This window comes from Colobus angolensis, unplaced genomic scaffold, assembly GCF_000951035.1.
Source record: "Colobus angolensis palliatus isolate OR3802 unplaced genomic scaffold, Cang.pa_1.0 Scaffold280, whole genome shotgun sequence".
NCBI lineage: Eukaryota > Metazoa > Chordata > Mammalia > Primates > Cercopithecidae > Colobus > Colobus angolensis.
This window is the reverse complement of record NW_012116044.1, coordinates 1513364-1534684: the sequence shown is the minus strand read 5'-3', so window position 1 is coordinate 1534684 and position 21321 is coordinate 1513364.

The window sequence follows — 21321 nt, the reverse complement described above, 5'->3', positions numbered from 1 at the left end:
TTCTGTCCGCCGGCCCCTGGTGCGCGGCGAGCCGGCGGCCCCGGAGCTGGGGTTCAGGGATGGGTGTCTCCGCGGACGCCGCCTGGGGAGAGCCGCCTCCCAAACTGCAGCGCCCGGGATCCCGTTGCAACCGCGGTCACCGCGTCCGCTAATCTGGCACCGGCCGGGCCGCGGCGTCACATCTTCTACATCTCCACCGCCGACACCCACCACCCTCCCGCACCCCCGGCTCTCCTCCCTCCTGCGCGCCGCCCCCTACTCGCTAGGGGTTTTTGGGGCCTGCCTCTGAGTCCGGCGGTTCAGCCACAACACGCAAGCGCGCGCGACATCCGTCCCGGAGGGAGCCGGGCCTCAGTCGGGGGCGGGGGAGGGGCGGGGGGCGCGCGTCGGAGGCCGCGGCAGGGCCTTGGCAGTCCTGGGGCTCCACCGCCCCTTGTCCCCCAGAAGTCACCCCCGCCCAACCCCGCACCACCCAAACCACGTTTAGGCTTTCTCCACACTGCGGGGCTTTTGCTGCGCAACCAGCCGTGACTCAACTTTTAAAAGTTTAAACTCAACTTTCTCCCCCATTTTTTTCCCCGCTAGCGTTTCAAAACGGAGAAGCCGTTTCCACCCCAAGGTAGAGAAGTTGGAATCCAAGGAAGATTCTGTGTCAGAGCAGGCTTTGAAAATCTCTAAATCACCAAAAGACGAGGGGTACACGTGGGGCATAAACTTTAAAATTAAAGGACAGAGGCTGAAGTAGTCTACCAACAAAAGGAGAGAAAGAGGCCAGAGAAGGGGAGCGGATTGGGTTGCTAAGAGGAAAAGATTTCCTTTACTGACTTAACTTGAATTAGACGACGCAGAAAGATGAGGATGGGACTCAAATCCTTATCGCGACTGAAGCGCATTAATGTCTTCACTCGGAGCTGGCATTTGCCCTAGCTAAATTGTTATGCATTTCTTGGAGAGAGAGTTATTTTCTGTAAATCCCAAATGTAAAATTGAAGTTAATTGCATTTTGGTGATTTTCAGTAGGATATAGCAGGTGCTACAGATGATTAGCAAAATATCTGTTCAGAAAATTTGCATGTATTGGGTACCTACTGTGTGCAACACATTGTTGAGTGTATGGGAGATGCCAAATCTGATGGGAACGTCTCACACAGTGAGGGAGATAAGATGGGTAGCATGAGTAACACAAATAGCAGTAGAAAGTAGGCCATAGAAGAGTAAGACTAAGAGCTGTGGCATTTCAGACATGGGGTAACTCAGCGTGGGGAGGCAGGAGATTTGGGGAAGCTTCTAGAAGGAGTTGCAAGTATGGACGTGCCTCCTTGTAGAAACATTAGGTTTCAAAAGGCCATGCATAAGTGCATTTGTTCTTATGTCTCCAAGAGGGCTTTAACTCCAGATGCATTTCTAGAATGTTAAATATAGGAGTGTGAGTAAATTCTTTGAAGCTTTAAATCCAGACATACTCTTCCTTTTTTTTTTTTTTTAGACAGAGTTTTGCCTGTGTTGCCCAGGCTGGAGTGCAATGGCGCCTCCCGGGTTCAAGTGATTCTCCTACTTCAGCCTCCCGAGAAGCTTTAAATCCAGACATACTCTTCCTTTTTTTTTTTTTTTTTAGACAGAGTTTTGCCTGTGTTGCCCAGGCTGGAGTGCAATGGCGCCTCCCGGGTTCAAGTGATTCTCCTACTTCAGCCTCCCGAATAGCTGGGATTACAGGCATGCGCCACTACCACGCAGGGCTAATTTTTTGTATTTTTAGTAGAGACGGGGTTTCTCCATGTTGGTCAGACTGGTCTCGAACTCCCGACCTCAGATGATCTGCCCGCCTCAGCCTCCCAAAGTGTTGGGATTACAAGCCTGAGCCACCACGCCGGGCCAAAAACCAGGCATATTATTCTTTCTTCTTGCAGATGGTATATGTTCTATAGAGGAGGAAAAAAAAATATTTTCCCCATTTCATTACTAGGTTTGTGGCTGAAGCCCCTGTAACAAAAGACACATTAACAAGAGAAAAACACATTAACTTATTTATGTACGTTTTACACAAAACAAGAGCCTTCAGAAATGAAGACCTGAAGTTAACAGGGAAACCTGTGTATTTTTAAGGCTAGGCTTGATAAAGAAGTGGAAGCCACGGAGAAGTATGATTAGACAAGTCTATGATCTAATGGTAATAAACTGGGGGGACTTACTTAGCAAAGCCTATTTGCTAGATTCTTCTCCCTGTCCCTGTGTCTTCAGAGATAAGGATGTCCCTTTCCTCCAGGTATAGGGAAAGCACCTCTGGAATGAAGGTCTTATGGCCTGCCTCAGAAGAGAAGATCTGGGGAAAGTGAAAGTAACCCTCTTGCTTTTGCTCTTTTCTCAAGTGCCAAGGTCATTATTTTGGGGTAGCATGTCCTGAACCCCATCAGTTCTCTAACGTCTGTCTCCAAAATGGATTCATTTCATCTTCATTGAAAATAGATCTGTTGAGACAAAATCACTCCCTCCAGATGATCTCTGTAGGTGCTACAGTGGTTCTGAGTAGTCCCTAGAATGATTGAACTCTTAGTTGAACTCTGTGTCACAGAAACCTGAGGATTCCAGGAGCATGGGGATAAAATCTAAGTCATTATATTTTTTAACAGTGGCATCCAGAAAGCTGGGGAGCAACTACAAGCAGTAAAATAATTTGCATTCCCTACAATTCAAACAAATAATCTAATTTTCAAATGGGAAAATATTTGAACAGATATTTCTCCAAAGAAAATATACAAATAGCCAACAAGCACATGACAAGGGGCTCAACATCATTAGACATTAGAGAAATATAAATCAAAACAACAATGAGATACTACTTTACACCCACCAGGATAGCTATAATTAAGAAATAACAAAAAAAATAACAAGTGTTGAAGATGTAGTAAAAGTGGAACCCTCAAACATTGCTAGTGGAAAGGTAAAATGATGTAGTCAATATAAAAACAGTCTGACAGTTACTCTAAAATTAAACAGTCACCAGACAACCCAGCGATTCCACTCCTAGGTATGTAGCCAAGAGAATTGCAAGCATATATTCACATGAAAATATGTACATACATGTTCATAGCAGCTTTATTCATAATAACCAAAATGTGGAAACAGGCCAAATGTCCATCAAATGATGAATGGATAAATCAAATCTGGTATATCCATACGACGAAATGTTATTTGGCAATAAACAGAAATGAATTACTGATACATGCTACATCATGGATAAAGCTTGAAAACATTATGCTCAGTGGAAAAAGACAGAAAAGGCCACGTGTTGTATAATTCCATTTATATGAGATGCCTAGGATAGGCAAATCCATAGAAACAGAAAGCAGCTTAGTGGTTGCCAGGGCTGAAGGAGAGGAAAATGGGGAGTGACTGCTAATGAGTATGGGATTTCCTTTGGGACCTATAAAAGAGTTCCGGAATTAGATAGTGGTGATGGTTATTACACAACTTTGTGAATATACTGAAAACCATTGAATTGCACACTTTAAAATGGTGAATTTCATGATACATGAATTGTATCTTCAGAAAAAGAGAAAGAAAAATAATGGATGTCAAAATGAAAATGAGTTTTTTCTCCCATAAGGTTAGGGGGAAAAATATATTACCCAGTGCTGTTAAGGATGAGGTGAACCAGAGACGTTATCACCAGTCAGAGGAAGGCTAAGTTATATGCATTTTGGGAAAACTGTTTAAAAGAGTACATCACATTTTTAATTTTTGATTTTTTTTTTTTCTTTTTTGAGACAGGGTCTCACTCTGTCAACCCATGCTGGAGTGCACTGGCAGAATCATGGTTCACTGTAACCTTGGCCTCCTGGGCTCAGGTGGTCCTCCTACCTCAGCCTCCCAGGTTTGCTGGGACTACAGGTGCATACCACCATGCCTGGCTAATCTTTTGTGTATTTTATAGAGACAGATTTTACCATGTTGCCCAGGTTGGTCTCAGACTCCTGGGGTCATGCGATCTGCCAGTCTCAGCATGCCAAAGTGCTGGGATTACAAGCATGTGTCACCATGACTGGCCCAATTTTTGAAATTTAGATACCATTTGAGCCAATAGTCTTGGTGCAAGAAATTTATTCTCAGCAAACGATTATAGATGCACACAATATTTATTAACCTGGGTGTTCATTATATCCTTGGCTCTAAGACTGCCAACAGAAAGAAAGCCACATTTAAAAGAAAATACCGAGAGTCTTACCTAAATTACAAGTTCATTGCAACAGGGTATTCACATTCTCTGAACCCACTTTGTATAATTCATATAAACTATATTATATTCATTCAAAGTAGTACGTTCCGTGTAGCCAAATGAACAGTTTTGTGGGAGAACGTATAATGACATGAAAAAATACTCACAATATTGTATAGGTTACAAAACTGTATAATAGTATCTCATTTTTTTAATGTGCTCTCCTACACATAATAGAATGAGAAACACTAAAGTATTTGTAGTGATATTTTGGAAGGTAGAATTTTTTATGCAAACAATGAATTGCTATTATATAAACTTATCATCTAAAATTGTATCTTGTTTATCTGTTTTTGTATTTATTATCAGTTTCCTTCCCCTAAAATAACACAAGAAAACTTAGAGCAGAGATCTTTCTGACCTGTACATTGCTGTATCCCAAGGACCTAACGGCACTAAGTGGGGCCTCAATAATTTGGTTTGCTTGTTTCTTTTTTGACAAATGAAGGAATGCATTATTTTCATCACAAAAAGCTGTTTTTGAATGCTAAGTTCATCACCTACAGTATGGAGGGGCAGGTATCAGTGTAGTCAATGTCTGTGGAAGTCTTTCTTTTAACTATTTTATAATGAAAATCACATTAAACCCATGTCCTTATGAAAATCTCACAAAAATTTGCAAATTACTGTTTTCTAAAACCTAGTACATCAAAATAATCTTATTAGTTCTCCAGACCTTCATCATACTATCAGGTATGAAATAATAGAGTGAACCGCTCTATTTTATCTCCACAAGAGGTAGTAAAATTACTGTCTACTTTTTGTGTTCTGATGACAGATTCTAATGTCACCTAATTGTCCGTGCTTTAGCACAGAAAATTATTTAGGTGACCTTTGTCCTTGACTTTTAAAAACAAATAAACAATAACAAAGATACAAAACTTCCAGAAATATCCAATGGCTTTTGTTGCATTTGGCTATTTTATTTTTAAATATTGTATTGTCACTCTAATAGATCACCAAGCTTCAATTATTCATTGTTCTCAGAAGGTGAATGGCCTCCCGCTGTGCATATTACCACTAGAGCTCCATTTCCTGTCAAATCAGCAATAGTATTACTCACAAGAGGCTGTGCACAGTGGCTCACACCTGCAATCCCAGCACTTTGGAAGGCCAAGGGGGGCGAATCACCTGAGGTCAGGAGTTCGAGACCAGCCTGGCCAACATGGTGAAACCCCGTCTCTACTAAAAATACAAAAATTAGCCAGGCATGGTGGCGCACTCCTGTAGTCCCAGCTGCTTGGGAAGTTAAGACGGGAGAATCGCTTGAACCCGGGAGGTAGAGTGGCCCAAGACTGTACCACTGCATTCCAGCCTAGGCAAGAGTAAGACTCCTTCTCAAAAAAAAAAAAAAAAAATACTCATAGGAGCGTTAACCTTCTTGTCAACTGCACATGTGAGGGATGTATGTTACTCACTCCCTGTGGGAATCTAATGCCTGATTATCTGAAATGGAGCTGAGGCAGAGATACTGGTGCTGGGGAGTGGCTGCAAATACAGATTAACATTGGCAGAGAGATTTGGCTGCACAGAGACCATAGTAAATCAATTGCATGCAGACTCATACCGAAACCCTATCAGTAAGTGGCAACGGACAAGCTGCATCTGGTGGCAGGCTTTCAGTCAGACTCTGACACTTATTGTAGTCCACGCATGGTCTTCCCATTATTTTATTTACCACTTTGGTCTGTGCCTCTTTCCTGCACTACGTATTTGTCTCAGGCACAGTTCTGGTAAACCCACAAGCTAATCCTAGCCAAAATGAGTAAAAAACAAACGTCACTGGAAAACTTCTTTGAAAAGGGAGAAAGACCCAGTGATGTGACAGCAGAAGTCTCTAAGACTGCCAACAGAAAGAAAGCTGCATTTGAAAGAAAATACCGAGAGTCTTACTTAAATTACAAGTTCATTGCAATAGGGTATTCACATTCTCTGAACCCACTTTGTATAATATGTGGTGACTGGCTATCCAACGAAGCCACGTAACCTTAAAAACTGCTTCGTGACATGGAGAGCAAGCATTAAAAGACAAGTCTTTGGAGTTTTTTTTAAAAAAAGAAAACAATGTGAAGACTGAGGTGGGTGGATCACCTGAGGTCAGGAGTTCAAGACCTGCCTGGCCAACATGGTGAAGCCCCCATCTCTACTAAAAATACAAAAATTAGTTGGGCATGGTGACAGGCACCTGTAATCCCAGCTACTCAGGAGGCTGAGGCAGGAGAAATTCTTGAACCCGGGAGGCACAGGTTCCAGTGAGCCCAGATGACGCCACTGCACTCCAGCCTGGGCAACAGAGCAAGACTCTATCTAAAAAAAAAAAAAGAAAGAAAGAAAAGAAAACCATGTGAACATGAAGAACAGAAGCAATTTTCGAAGGCCACCACTTCATCAAATGTGTCTCCACTGAGAGCATCATTAGTGGCTAACTGCATTGCTAAAGCTAAGAAGCCCTTTACTATTGGTGAAGAGTTGACCCTGCCTGCTCTAAGGACATTTGCTGTGAACTTTTAGGAGAGGCTGCAGTTCAAAAGGTGGCATATGTTCTTCTTTTGGTTAGCACTATAACTAGACAAAATGATAAAATAGCAGATGATATTGAGTCACAATTTTAGAGAGGATTAATGAGTCACTGTGGTATACAATGCAGGTTGATGAGTCCAGAGATGTTGACAGCAGGTGACAATGCTATGTTTTGATGTGCACGAAGACATGTTGTATGCACTTTTGTTCCCAACCAACACCATAGCTGCAGAACTATTCAAGTCTTTGAATGATTACATATCAGGAAAACTGCATTGGTCATTTTGTGCCAACATATGTATGGACGGAGTGGCTGCCATGACTGATTAGTTCTGCGATTTCACTACTTGGGTCAAAGATGTCATTTCTGAATATGAGTCTACACACTGTGCCATCCGTACAGAAATGCTGGCTAGTCAAAAGCTGCCACCTGAACTTAACAACATTTTGCAGGATGTGATTAAAATTATCAACCACATTAAAGTACATACCCTTAACTCACATCCGTTCACACAGCTCTGTAAGGAGATGGATGCAGAGCACACAAGTCTTCTCTTATACAGAGAAGTGAGATGGCTTTCTAAAAGTAGATCACTGGCCAGAGTTTTTGAGTTACAAGAGCCGCTCCAGGCATTTAGAAAAAAGTCACCACGGGCAGCACATTTTAGTGACACAGAATAGGTCACAAAACTTGATTACTTTTGTGACATATTCAGCCTGCTTAATGAACTCAATCTGTCACTCCAAGGCAGAACAACTGTTCAAGTTGTAAGATAAAGTGGCTGCATTCAAAGCCAAACTAGGGATGGGCACAGTGACTCAAGCCTGTAATTCCAGAACTTTGGGAGGCTGAAGCGGGCAGATCGCTTGATGTCAGGAGTTCGAGACCAGCCTGACCAACATGGTGAAACCCCATCTATACCAAAAATACAAAAATTAGCCAGGCATGGTGGTATGCACCTGTAGTCCCAGCTACTCGGGGGGCTGAGGCAGGAGAATTGTTCGAACCCAGGAGGGTGAGGTTGCAGTGAGCCAAGATTATGCCACTGCACTCCAACCTGGGTGACAGAGTGAAAAAAAAAAAAAATGCCAAACTGGAATTAATGTGGGCAATGAGTGAACACTGGGATTTCTGACATGTTTCAGACATTAGCAGAGATTTGGAAAGAGACTGAGTCAGGGCCTTCTTTCTCCCAGCTGGTGCATGATCACCTATCTCAGATTTCAAAAGAGTTTGAGCATTACTTCCCAGTCACAAAAGACCCCCTAACTGGGAAGGAAAGGATCGCCCACCCATTTGTGAATAAGCCAGGGGAATCAGCTTTGTCCATGCTGGAAGAGGATCAGCCGCTGGAGATGGAAAATGACCATGGCCTTGAAAGTATGTTTGATCTGACTTCAAATCTCCATACATTCTGGATTAAAGTCACGGTGAAATATCGTGAGGTTTTCACGAAAGCATTGAAAAGCCCGCTTCCATTTCCGACATGTCGTCTTTGTAAAATAGAGTTTTCTGCAGTGACAGCAACCAAAATGAGATTATAGAGTAGACTGGACATAAACAACACATTTCAGGGGTCACTGTCTCCCATCATCCCTAAATGGGACCATCTAGTTACAGGAAAACAAGCTCAGGGTTCCCACTGGTTCTACATTATGGTGAGTTGTATAATTATTTCATTATATATTACAATGCAATAAAAATAGAAATAAACTGCACAATAAATGTAATGCACTTGAATCATCCTGAAACTACCCCCCACCCCACCCCTTGCCCCCTGCCATCCATGGAAAAATTGTCTTCCACAAAACCAGTCGCCTGTGTCAAAAAGGTTGGGGACTGCTGATCTATGTGACTATAATAATTAAGGGACTAGTCTCAGCTCATAGACTGATTTTGCCTTCCCAAGATCAAACCCTAAGTTCTGAAAAATGAGAAAAATGAAAACTTCATGATGTTTTTTACTCTTAAATCATCTTTGCAGCTTCCCAGAGGGCCATTAGGCAACATTAGGCAACATTAGCCAACCACAAACAGCTGGGTTTTTTAACAACCTTTTTTTTTTTAGGAGATGGAGTCTCAGTCTGTTGTCCAGGCTGGAGTACAGTGGCACGATCTTGACTCACTGCAGCTTCCGCCTCCCAGGTTCAAATGATCCTTCTCCCTCAGCCCCCCTAGTAGCTGGGATTACAGGCACACGTCACCATGCCTGGCTAATTTTTGTATTTTTAGTAGAGATGAGGTTTCTCCATGTTGGCCAGGCTGGTCTTAAACTCCTGACCTCAGGTGATCTACCCACCTTGGCCTCCCAAAGTGCTGGGATTACAGGTGTGAGCCACTGCGCCTGGCCCAGGTTTTTTAACCTTTTAATGAGAAGGATGCTAGAAGTAATTATGTTTATTCATATGTTCTGCATCTTTTTAGCTCAACACTTTTCTAAGAGCTGCATTGGAGGAGCTATTTAATCAAAGGAGCTCAGTGTTTCCTACATTAATTTCATTCAAATAAATTGTTATTTATAATAAATATGTTACAAAGATGGCACTTTACAGGAAGGCCCTGTTATTCTTTATCTTCTGTGTAATGTGCTCAGATCACAGAGATTCTGATCTCATTGTTCATTTGTTCTTATTTAGATATTAATTAAAAGGGGCATCCTGACTCTCAATTCAAGGCTTTTTTAAAAATATGCCAATACTAGGAGGAAAAAACTTGCCATTTTAAGGCAACCTTGCAAGAAGCAAGAATTTGAATTTACCTTTGGGACAGACTTCCATTGGTTTTGGAAACAAGTCCTCACCACCAATGTTGCCCCTGCACTAAACAAAGTAAAAGACAAATGACAAACTGGGAAAATACACACAGTGTCTTTGATATCAAAGCTAATGTTCTAAATACAAAAATAGATCTTAACTATCAATGAGAAAAGATCCATGGGCAAAGGCATATAAACACGTAGTTTGTAGAAAAAGAAATGTAAGTGGATTTTTAAAATGTGAGAAAAAGTACAAATTAAACCTAGAATGAGATCTATTCTTCTTCTACTCAGATGGGCACAGGTAAAAAGTTTAATAATTATAGCAATAGTATAAAATAACAGTTACTCTCACTGTTGGTGGGAGGTCTAATCACCAATACCTTTCAATACTTAAGATAAGTATACCTTTAGATCCAGGATTTTCCTTTCTGGAAATTTATTCTACAGACATATTCACACATATGCCCAAAGATGTATGCACATATGTGCTTGAACTTTGCTTGTGGTTGCAAAAGACTGAAAATAAGCAATATAAATGGTTATCAATAGGTGCTAGCAAAAAGAAATTATAGTAGAGACATTCATTTAATAAATTATTGAAAGCCTATCATTGCCAGATATAACTGTATAATTAACTTTGTTGTTTTTTAATAAATAAAGTAGACCTATATGTTATGGCTATGAAATGATCTCTAAGATATGTTGAAAAAGTAGAAAACAAGTAAAACATGTAAGATATACTGCAGTGTCCATAATATATTTCTATTTTTTGAAGGAAGACATACACACATACAGTATATATGCTTGCATAAACATAGATAATATTTCAGGAATGTCCACCTTAGGGAGAACTGGGGACTGAAGTCTATAGTCAAAGGAAGACTTCTCATTGTACTGTTTTTTGTTGCTTTTGTTTTTTTGCTGTTTTTGTTTTTTGTGTGTTTTTTGGAGACAGAGTCTTGCTGTGTCACCCAGGCTGGAGTGCAGTGGCAACATCTCAGCTCACTGCAGCCTCCGCCTCCTGAGTTCAAGTGATTCTCCTGTCTCAGCCTCCTGAGCAGCTAGAATTACAGGCACACACCACCACACCCAGCTAATTTTTGTATTTTTAGTAGAGACAGGTTTCACCATGTTGACTAGGCTGGTCTCGAACTCCTGACCTCAAGTGATCCACCCACCTTGGCTTCCCAAAGTGCTAGGATTATAGGCGTGAGCCACTGTGCCCAGCCTCATTGTACTGTTTTTGTACTCCTTGAATTATTTTTCACCATGCGCTTGCATTTTTTTCTCTACTTAAATAGGTTATTTAAAAATATATGTAGTGAGGAAAATACAATAATTTGATATGAAATTTGTTAAGAAAAAAGAGAAAATGCTGCTTTTTTTTTTGTCTTCAGGGAATGGTGTCTAGAGGTACTCAGAATGGTCCATCTTTTGACCTAACATTGTGGGCTTCCCCACAATACAGCCTCTAACACAACTATGCCATCCCAAACCCCTGGTAATATAATTGTCTACTTTTATACCAACCAGGTTGTAAAAGCACCAAAATCTGCATGCAGTGTGTGCCCAGGCCAACTTCACTGGGTTGGGGCTGTGAGGTATAAAGTTCTTATGAAATTGTCTAAAACAAAAACACATCAGCAGGGCCTACTGTTGTTCCACACGTGCTAAGTGTGTCTGTGACTGGATCAAGCATGCTTCCTCAGCAGAAGAGTGAAAGTGTTGAAGTCATGAACACAGATTCAGAGAGTTACATTTAAAAATGAAGCTTTTTTGAGTAATAAATAATTTTTTAAAAAAGAAAAGAAAAAAATAAGTAAATGCAGAAGGTCCAGAAAGTAAAGATGCCATGTATCATCTCTGGCCGTGTCTTGTAGGAATCCAGGGGACAGCTCTCTGGTGACATCTGCACTCCTATCTTATCCTTCCCACTGGAAAAATGGCTACACTCATATATTGATAGAAGACCTCGAGAAGAATCCCTTCATCTATTTTTTGCCTTGCTCCTCCAAGTTGGGCTATCAGGTATTTTAGGTTTCAGTTCCGCTATTAGAGGTGAAACCGAAATATGTATGGTACCAGAGCCTACTGAACATGAAAACATGAGGGCCTAGAAATTGGCCGCATCATGGTATATAAGAGATAGCATAGGTTGATTTAATGCAATTCCCCAAATATTCACAAGTGCACATTGAGAATTCTCCAGTGAGAAGATGTCCCTGGACTTTCTCATGCAGTTAGTCTTAAAATTGGTGGTTTCTTCTTTTAAATGCATTATTTCTTTCCTTTTTCTTTCTTTCTTTTTCTTTTTCTTTTTTTTTTTTTGGAGACAGTGTCTCACTTGCATCACCCAGGCTGGAGTGCAGGTGCAGTGACACCATCTTGGCTCAGTGCAGCCTCTACTACTCACTTCAGGGCTTAGGTGATCCTCACACCTCAGCCTTCTGAGTAGCTGGGACTATAGGTATGGGCCACCATGCCTGGCTAATTAAAAAAAAAATTTTTGTAGAGATTGTTTTCACCATGTTGCCCAAGTTGGTCTCAAAGTCTTTGGCTCAAGCCATTAGCCCATCTGGGCCTCTCAAAGTTGCTGGGATTACAGGTGTGAGCCACCGTGCTGGCTGTATTTTTTTTAAGATATAGAAATACTTTATAATATGAGCTTAAGGCTATTTTTCTTTTGAACACTTTTATTGACAAATTGAATTAGATTTGTTTTTATTCTTTTTGTTATTATATTTTAATTAGTTAAGAAACATATTAATTCAATATCTTTGTTAAAAAAATGGAGTATTACAGATAATAGTGAGAGTATCCTTTAGACTTCACCCCCAACCACTGTCACTTCTCCTCACATGAAACCACTTTTCTCAGTTTGGTGTGTATCATTTCAGACTTTCTTTGTGCATTTACATACATAAATGCACTCACAGAGAAGAAACTATTGTTTTGTGTGGGTGTCCATGTTTGTATACATAAATGGTATAACAGCGTTCTTATCTTTCAGCAGCTTGCATTTTTGCTCAATATATATAAGTTTCTCCATGTTAGTTAAGTCTGGCTCTACCTTGCTCATTTCAACTGCAGCAGAGTATTCCAGAGTATGGTATATCTGCGCTACATAATGCAGCATCGATGTACATGCAGGTTGCATACAAGTCTTTGCTATTATGAACAGTGATGGAGTGACCATCATTGCATTTGCCCCTGTGTGCATGTATTTGAGTTATTCTCCAGAGGCACTACTCATTAATGAATTCACTGGCATATTCCATTTTAAGAGACACTGTCAAATTCGCCTCCAAAATAGCTGTACTGAGTTATAGTTCCCCCAACAGTGCTCACATCTTTGTAGAGGCGTCATTCTTGCCAAAATCTTAATGTCATAAATCTAAGAATGCTAATTAGTAGAATAGATGACAAAATTAAAATGTAAGAAGGGCCTTTCTACAAGCTAAAAGGTTAGGATAAAATTTGTGATGTAGATATAAATATAAATAAAGTTCTACATCTAAGTTAAAAAAAATCAGTTTGGCAAGTATAACATGGCAGAAACTGGCTTGGTAAAAAGTCACATAAAAGTGATCACATGGTTAGTAGAGGCCAAAAGGGTAAAGCTACTGTGTAAAAAGCTAACATAACTGGGTTTCCTTAATAGATGTTTAGTGACCAGATGATATGACGTTGTAATTCCTCCAAACAGATCACATTTGGAACATCCACATCTTAAGGGGACATTGACAAGATAGGTGGTTTTCAAAAGAGGGCAACATTGGCTACCATATTCATGTTTTGTGATAATTGTGCAGATTCCCATGTACCATCAAGTGCTTTTTTTTCAAAGACTGAATAAGAAGAGTATGTTATAGCATGACCGGGTGCAGTGGCTCATGCCTGTAATCCTAGCACTTTGGGAGGTTGAGGTGGGCAGATCATTTCAGGTTAGGAGTTCAAGACCAGCCTGGCTAACATGGTGAAACCCCATCCCTACTAAAATACAAAAATTTTCCAGGCATGGTGGCAGATGGATGCATGTAATCTCAGCTACACAGGAGGTTGAGGCAGGAGAATTGCTTGAACCCAGGAGTGGAGGTTGCAGTGAGCCGAGATCGAGCCACTGCATTCCAGCCTGGGAAACAGAGCGAGACTCCCTCTCAAAAATAAAAAATAATAATGAAAGAGTGCGTTACAGCAAAAAGTCATAGAAACACTTTAGAGCTCCAGATAGAGAATCCACTTATTATGAACCCTTTCTTTATTGACCTTTCTAGATACAGGAGAATTGGTCACCACAGGGTTTTTCCCTCTCTGCAGCACTAAGATTCTTTATTTTTCCTTGGAAATACTTCTACATTCCCAGAAATGTTCTCAGACATCAGTAGCTTTAACCTGATGACATATGGTCAAACAGTACAGCCTACCAGATTCAGAATATTATTAACTTCAACCCACCAGAAGAGGCTGATTGTAGTCAATGTTGGTTTGTGTTCAGAAGAGAGGACTAATTTTTTTTTCTTTCATCACTGGGAAGCATTAGCTTTGTCTGCAATCCAAGTTTACTACACCCTTAGCCAAAACTATGACTTCGTTTGTGACTCTCCAGCCAATGACATCAAGCCTGACCTACAGCAATCACTCCCAGGAAGGAAAAGGTCATTTGAACACTTCAGCCCCTAGTCATTAGGGGAATACAAAATTTCATCTCAACTTAGTGTTCTTAAGGTTAAGGTCTTCTCATGAAAGTAACACAGAAGGAACGAGTAGTGATTTTTTAAAAAGCGGGAATGGGATTCGGTTAGACTCGAAAATATCAAATGTTTTCACAATATCCATTCTATGATAACAAAATACGTTTCATTAACTCTCCAAAACAATAAGCTATCTGAAAGCTAATGTTTTGACCAGTAGTTTACTAATAAAGTAATGAAGTTACAGTAAAGATTACATTTAGAACATGTTGGAATTCAAATAGGTTGATTTAAAGTTAATGTTTTCACTATCTATGTAAAAAGCAAAAAAAACACTTCAAGTACTATAAAGACAACTTTTTTTTTTTTTTTGAGATGGAGCCTCGCTCTGTCATCCAGGCTGGAGTGCAGTGGCATGATCTCGGCTCACTGCAACCTCTGCCTCCCGGGTTCAAGCAATTTTCCTGCCTCAGCCTCCTGAGTAGCTGCAATTACAGGCATGCACCACCATGCCCCGCTAATTTTTGTATTTTTAGTAGAAACGGGGTTTTGCCATGTTGATGAGGTCGGTCTTGAACTACTGACCTTGTGATCCGCCCACTTCAGCCTTCCAAAGTGTTGGGATTACAGGCATGGGCCACCGTGCCTGGCCCAACTATTTTTAAACTCTAGCAATATACACATACATGATCAGCAAACAATTCTAATTTCTAGTTTTTCTTATTTATTTATTACAGAACATCTGGAAATCTCTCTACTTTGCATGTCTATTTTTTTAAAATTTGGGATGACTTGCCTATTAAAAGACAAAAGAAAGAGAGTTTTAAAATTAAAATGAGCAGCATAATGCACTTATAGGACAAAATTAATTGTACCGGGAGCCAGATCTTTACCTTAATTGATCACTAAAGTTAGCTCTAATATTCCTGGCAGACAAGGCAATAAGGAAAATAAGACATGTTCTAAAATTTGTACTGTTGATAAAAACTCACTGGAAAATGAACTCTTTCCTAGCATCAATTCTCTTATAAACTTGTTGAATGGCTCCTTACAAAAGAAGTAGTACCATAAGGGCATATGTCTTGGACTGTAAATTTGCAAAAGATTAAGAAAATATTCTTCATATCATCTTAATAAAAGCCAAAGATTCAACATTCAATCATAATTTTGTAACAGCATTTCTTCAGGGGATTAAAATAATGAATTTCAAGAACATTGCATTCTATTTATCTAATTAAGACAAGGACAGATTATAGGTAATATAGAAGAGTATTTGATTATATGTCCCTTAGATTATCTGTCTCAAACATTAGTTACCTTGTGTCCAATTATATATTTGTTATTTTTATGCCTGTAAGAATGTTCATGAAGATAAACACAAAGAAGAAAATATTGTCATACTAATCCCCAGCCAAAAATTATCATTAGAACATTTTGCTGACATATTCTTCATAGATGAATAGATAGATATATAGATAACTTTTTATGAAACTCCATCATATTAAATACACTACTTTATCACCTTATTTTCTATTTACCAATATATTATGAACATTTCTATTGTTTTTCTATAGCTTTATTCTTAATGCCATCATATTATTTCATTACATGGATATACCATAGCTTATTTCATACATTCTCTGTGGACATGTAAGTAATTCTAAATTTTTTCATTCTATCTTACTGCATAATTTTGATTACTTTCTTAGGATTAATTCCTTGCTTTTTTTTTTTTTTTGAGATGGAGTCTCACTCTGTCACCCAGGCTGGAGCGCAATGGCACGATCTCGGCTCACTGCAGTCTCTGCCTCCTGAGTTCAAGTGATTCTCTCACCTCAGCCTCCCGAGTAGCTGTGGTTACAGACACCGCCATCATGCCCAGCTAATTTTGGTATTCTTGTGGAGACAGGTTTAACCATGTTGGCCAGGCTTGCCTTGAACTTCTGACCTCAGGTGATCCTCCCACCTCGGCCTCCCAAAGTGTTGCATGAGCCACCACACCCGACCTAATTCCTTGCCTCTAGGTCCCTTTGATTTTCCTTTCACAGGCCTCATTGTACTTGTAATTATTTATGTAATGTCTAGTCATTTGATAGAGTGTAATTCCCAGTCTTTAACCTAGATGTTCTATAAATACTTTTGATTAAACAATGGAATGTTTTTAAACTTTGGGGTATATTTTATCAAGTAGTCTGAAGAAAGTATGTTGACTTAAATCTTTCCTAAAAGCATCATGAGAGTCTCTTTCTTCACGTTCTCTTCACCATTAGGCATTGTCTTAAAACAATCTTTAGACACAACTTGACGTGCAAAAAGTGGTAGTTCATTATTGGCTTAATTTGAATTTTAAAATTACTATAGAATTTAAAAATTACTTAGAACTTTTTTTCATGAGTTTCTTGGACATTTATATTTCTTGTTTTGTGACTTGTTAGGTTTAAGTCTGCCAAGTGCTGGGAAATAGTCATTTCAATGTTATCCGAAAAGTGCCTAAACAGCAGTGTTCGAAGCAATATTCCCTGGTTTAAGTTTCCATAGAGACAGGAAACAACTTTAGACTATAAAAGTTTAAAATTTTGCCTTGCAGTCTTGAGAAGAAAGATTGTCATTTTGCACAGAGACGGACCACTGTGGTTTCCCTGCGCTGGATAGCTGGGGAATAGATAAGAAATCCCGGTTAGGTACTCTTACTTTCAAATCGTTCTTTCCTGCTCATCACATTTGTCAGGTAACATGTATCCTTTTTTTTTTTTTTTTTTTGAGATGGAGCCTCGCTCTGTTGCCCAGGCTGGAGTGCAGTGGCGTGATCTCTGCTCATTGTAACCTCCATCTCCTGGGTTCAAGAGATTCTCCTGCCACAGCCTCCCAAGTAGCTGGGAACTATAGGTGCCCGCCACCATGCCAGACTAATTTTTGTATTTTTAGTAGAGACGGGGTTTCACCATGTTGGTCAGATTGGTCTCAAACTCCTGACCTTGTGATCCGCCTGCCTTAGCTTCCCAAAGTGCTGGGATTACTGGTGTGAGCCACAGCACCCGGCCTTGTCATGTAACATGTATCTTTAAAGGAACAAAGGAGAACATATATATTGACCATTTTCTTTGTGAATTAAAGTGCTTATTTGAATTTCTTTTGTTCTTGATGTGTTTGTTTTCCTTCAGAGTTTTCTGTTTACCCTCATTTCCTGATCCACTTAGAATAAATCCTAGTGTGCCCTCATTATCCACCTCACTGATACTGAATACTACTCATGACATCAGTGTGTAGGCTGCAAATGGCTGCAAAAAGTACCTAACACTTGAGGAGTTAGTCATGCAATTTGTGTGGTCCTGTCTTCACTTAAAACCATCAAATGAAAAAAGAAAAAGAAAAAAAAAGAAAAAACACAAAAAAAGCTATACTCATATAGAGCAAAATGATACAGATTTCTTTATTTTTGTGCAGCTGCTGAGGAGCATCACTTCCCTTGAGAATCTACAATCTAATTCATGGCCATAAATCATAGATTATGGCTTCTGATGGATGGGGCATCAGTGTCTAAGATCAGTTCATTCTGCTGTTTCCAGAAGATGTCCCAACATATAAAACACTCAAAGAGTAAATGCAAGCTGACACTTCAAGATGGCTTCCTAGAGGTATACTTTCAATCTCACTGTTCGCATAAATGAAAAAGGTGGATAATAGCAATTGCCCAACTCCTTTTACAAACTAGGAACAGTTCATGATGCTGAAATAAAACTCTTTAAGAGTCAGGGAAAGAAGAAAGGCTGTGTGTTCAAGGAATTGACACTGTATAATCAAGACACATTCACAGGATATGGCAATAAGATCTGTTACTGCCCCTTTGGTTCTCTCAGGAAATTCTACCATATTGTCTTAGTCCATTCACTCTCTCATTTCGTCTCCAATTTCTTTAAACTTCCAATAATCTCCACTCTTAGTTGACCTTGCTTTGCTTCTTATTTCTTTTCTTTTCTTTTTTTTTTTTTTTTGAGAGAGTCTCACTCTGTCACCCGGGCTGGAGTGCAGTGGCACCATCTGCAACCTCTGCCTCCTGAGTTCAAGTGATTCTCCCGCCTCAGCCTCCCAAGTAGCTGGGATTACAGGTGCCCGCCACTACACCCAGCTAATTTTTTGTATTTATAGTAGAGATGGGTCTTCACCATGTTGGCCAAGTTGATCTCGAACTTCTGACCTCGTAATTCACCCACCTCGGCCTCCCAAAGTTCTGGGATTATAGGTGTGAGACACTGCGCCCGGCCCCCTGCTTCTTATTTCACTGAGATAATGGAATCAATCAAAAGAGAATTTCCTCAACTTTCCACCATCAAATAGCTAACCCACTGCATCTGTTCCCATACATTCGACCTGGCGCTGGACCTGCCCTCTGTTACTGCAGATTGAGACCTCCCATCCCTACCAAGACCTAAATCCAATTAAGAGTTGGGTACACATTTTCTCTCCTTTACTGAAGGACTTTGCTGATGCAACTCTGCTTTCTCTACCATCAGTTCTTTCCTTCTAATAGCTCATTCTCATCAGCATAAAAATATGTACCTGTTTTTCCTATTTTCAACAAAGCTCTTCCCTCCCCGACCTCACACCCCTCCTCCAGATACTACCCCATATTCTGCATCTCTGTACAGCAAAATTCCTCAAGAGTTGTCTAATAGCTGCCTCTTGTTCTTCCACCCATTTATTCAGCTTTTTTAGGCCTTTGATTTCATTTATTGTGTAAGCAATTTTATAAGAACAGAAGTAATGAATACAAAAAGACATCACCCACATTCCACTAGCCTAAGATATCAGTTTTTCTTGTTTTATTTGTACATTGGCTTATGCCCTTTGTTGTACTATTGCAATCATAGTCTAGGAATATTTTCATATGCTACTCTCATTATTTAACATTATAATTTCCTTTCTTGCTATATAATTTATAGAATTAGTATTTTAAGAATTAAATATGATCAAGTTGATATGTGTATAGTTCATCTCACCATCCTCATATTTTAGGTCATTTAGATAGTATTTTGCCAGTGCTATAAATACTGCTGTGGTTAAGCACATCATGTATATAAGTTACCAAATAGCTTTTGTGCAAATTGTTTGTTCATACATATTGTAGAAGAATCTTTAAAAAATCTTTTATAAAGTGGTATAACTGCCCCATGCAATAGTGGCTGGTATTCTATCTACTATTGAAAAAGTAGTTAAGACCTATATAGTAGGCTGGACGCAGTGGCTCATGCCTGTAATCCTAGCACTTTGGGAGGCCAAGATAGGCAGATCACAAGGTTGAGACTGAGACCATCCTGGCTAACGTGGTGAAATCCTGTCTCTACTAAAAACACAAAAAATTAGCTGGGCACGGTGGCATGCACCTGTAATCCCAGCTACTGGGGAGGCTGAGGCAGGAGAATTGCTTGAATCCCAGAGGCAGAGGTTGTAGTGAGCCAAGGTCACGCCACTGCACTCCAGCCTGGGTGACAGAATGAGACTCTGTCTCAAAAAAAAAAAAAAAGAACCTATATAGTGTCACATCCCATTGGAGCCAGGATGGGCAGGATAGTTACCTTGTTTACCTTGCTTCCTTCCTAATTACACCTCACCACCGTTCCTTCAAGCCCTGCTAGCATCGGTCTTTCAGTGGTGACCTCTACCATTAAGGTTCTCTAGTCCAGAAGACGACTCCGTCCACGTTCCTGCATGCCCCACACTTCATGAGACCACAGCACTCTCCCAAGAACTGTCTGACCATGCATTACTTTCGTAGCATCACCTAACTGGACCTGTGTATTCTGCAACTCGGCAAGCATTCAGCCAAGGAACTAGATGCAAGTCACTCTATCTTGCAAGCACCTTTAATCTCTGTACATCTCTTCAAGGGCTTCTCACCAGGAATACTGTACTCCTCAGGGCCTAAAAATCACCTTTCCACTTCTCCAGCTCTCTCTTTCTGTAGACTGGGAGGAAGGGGAATGTTGGTTGGTATGCCCATTGTAAGTCCTGCAGGGATATTCTGACAACTTGTCTTTCTGGTGTCTATCTTATGAGATAACATTTAATATCTGTCCCCCAAACCCTAAGTTTGGGCCTAGCATAAATTCCACAACTTCTGACTAATAAGATAAGTTACAGTTAGAGACTGCTGCAGTTTGAATATTGGTCCCCTTCAAAACTCATGTTGAAATTTAATCCTTGATGTGGCAGTATTGAGAGGTGGGGCTTCTCGTAAATGGATCAATCCATTAATAGATTAATGGGTTAGAATAGGAGAGGGGCTGGCAGCTTTTTACGAAGAGGAAGAGAGAACTGAGCTAGCACACTCAGCCCCCTAACCATGTGATGCCTGCCTTGCATTACCTCTGGTCTCTGCAGAGAGTCCCCATCAGCAAGAAGGCCTTCACCAGATGCAGCCCCTTGATCTTGAACTTTTCAGCCTCTAAACTATAAGAAAGAAATTCCTTTATATACATAAGGATATATATACACACACATACACACACATAATATGTTTTTTTTTTTTTTTTTTTTTTTTTGAGACGGAGTCTCACTCTGTCACCCAGGCTGGAGCGCAATGGCACGATCTCGGCTCACTGCAGTCTCTGCCTCCTGAGTTCAAGTGATTCTCTCACCTCAGCCTCCCGAGTAGCTGTGGTTACAGACACCGCCATCATGCCCAGCTAATTTTGGTATTCTTGTGGAGACAGGTTTAACCATGTTGGCCAGGCTTGCCTTGAACTTCTGACCTCAGGTGATCCTCCCACCTCGGCCTCCCAAAGTGTTGCATGAGCCACCACACCCGACCTAATTCCTTGCCTCTAGGTCCCTTTGATTTTCCTTTCACAGGCCTCATTGTACTTGTAATTATTTATGTAATGTCTAGTCATTTGATAGAGTGTAATTCCCAGTCTTTAACCTAGATGTTCTATAAATACTTTTGATTAAACAATGGAATGTTTTTAAACTTTGGGGTATATTTTATCAAGTAGTCTGAAGAAAGTATGTTGACTTAAATCTTTCCTAAAAGCATCATGAGAGTCTCTTTCTTCACGTTCTCTTCACCATTAGGCATTGT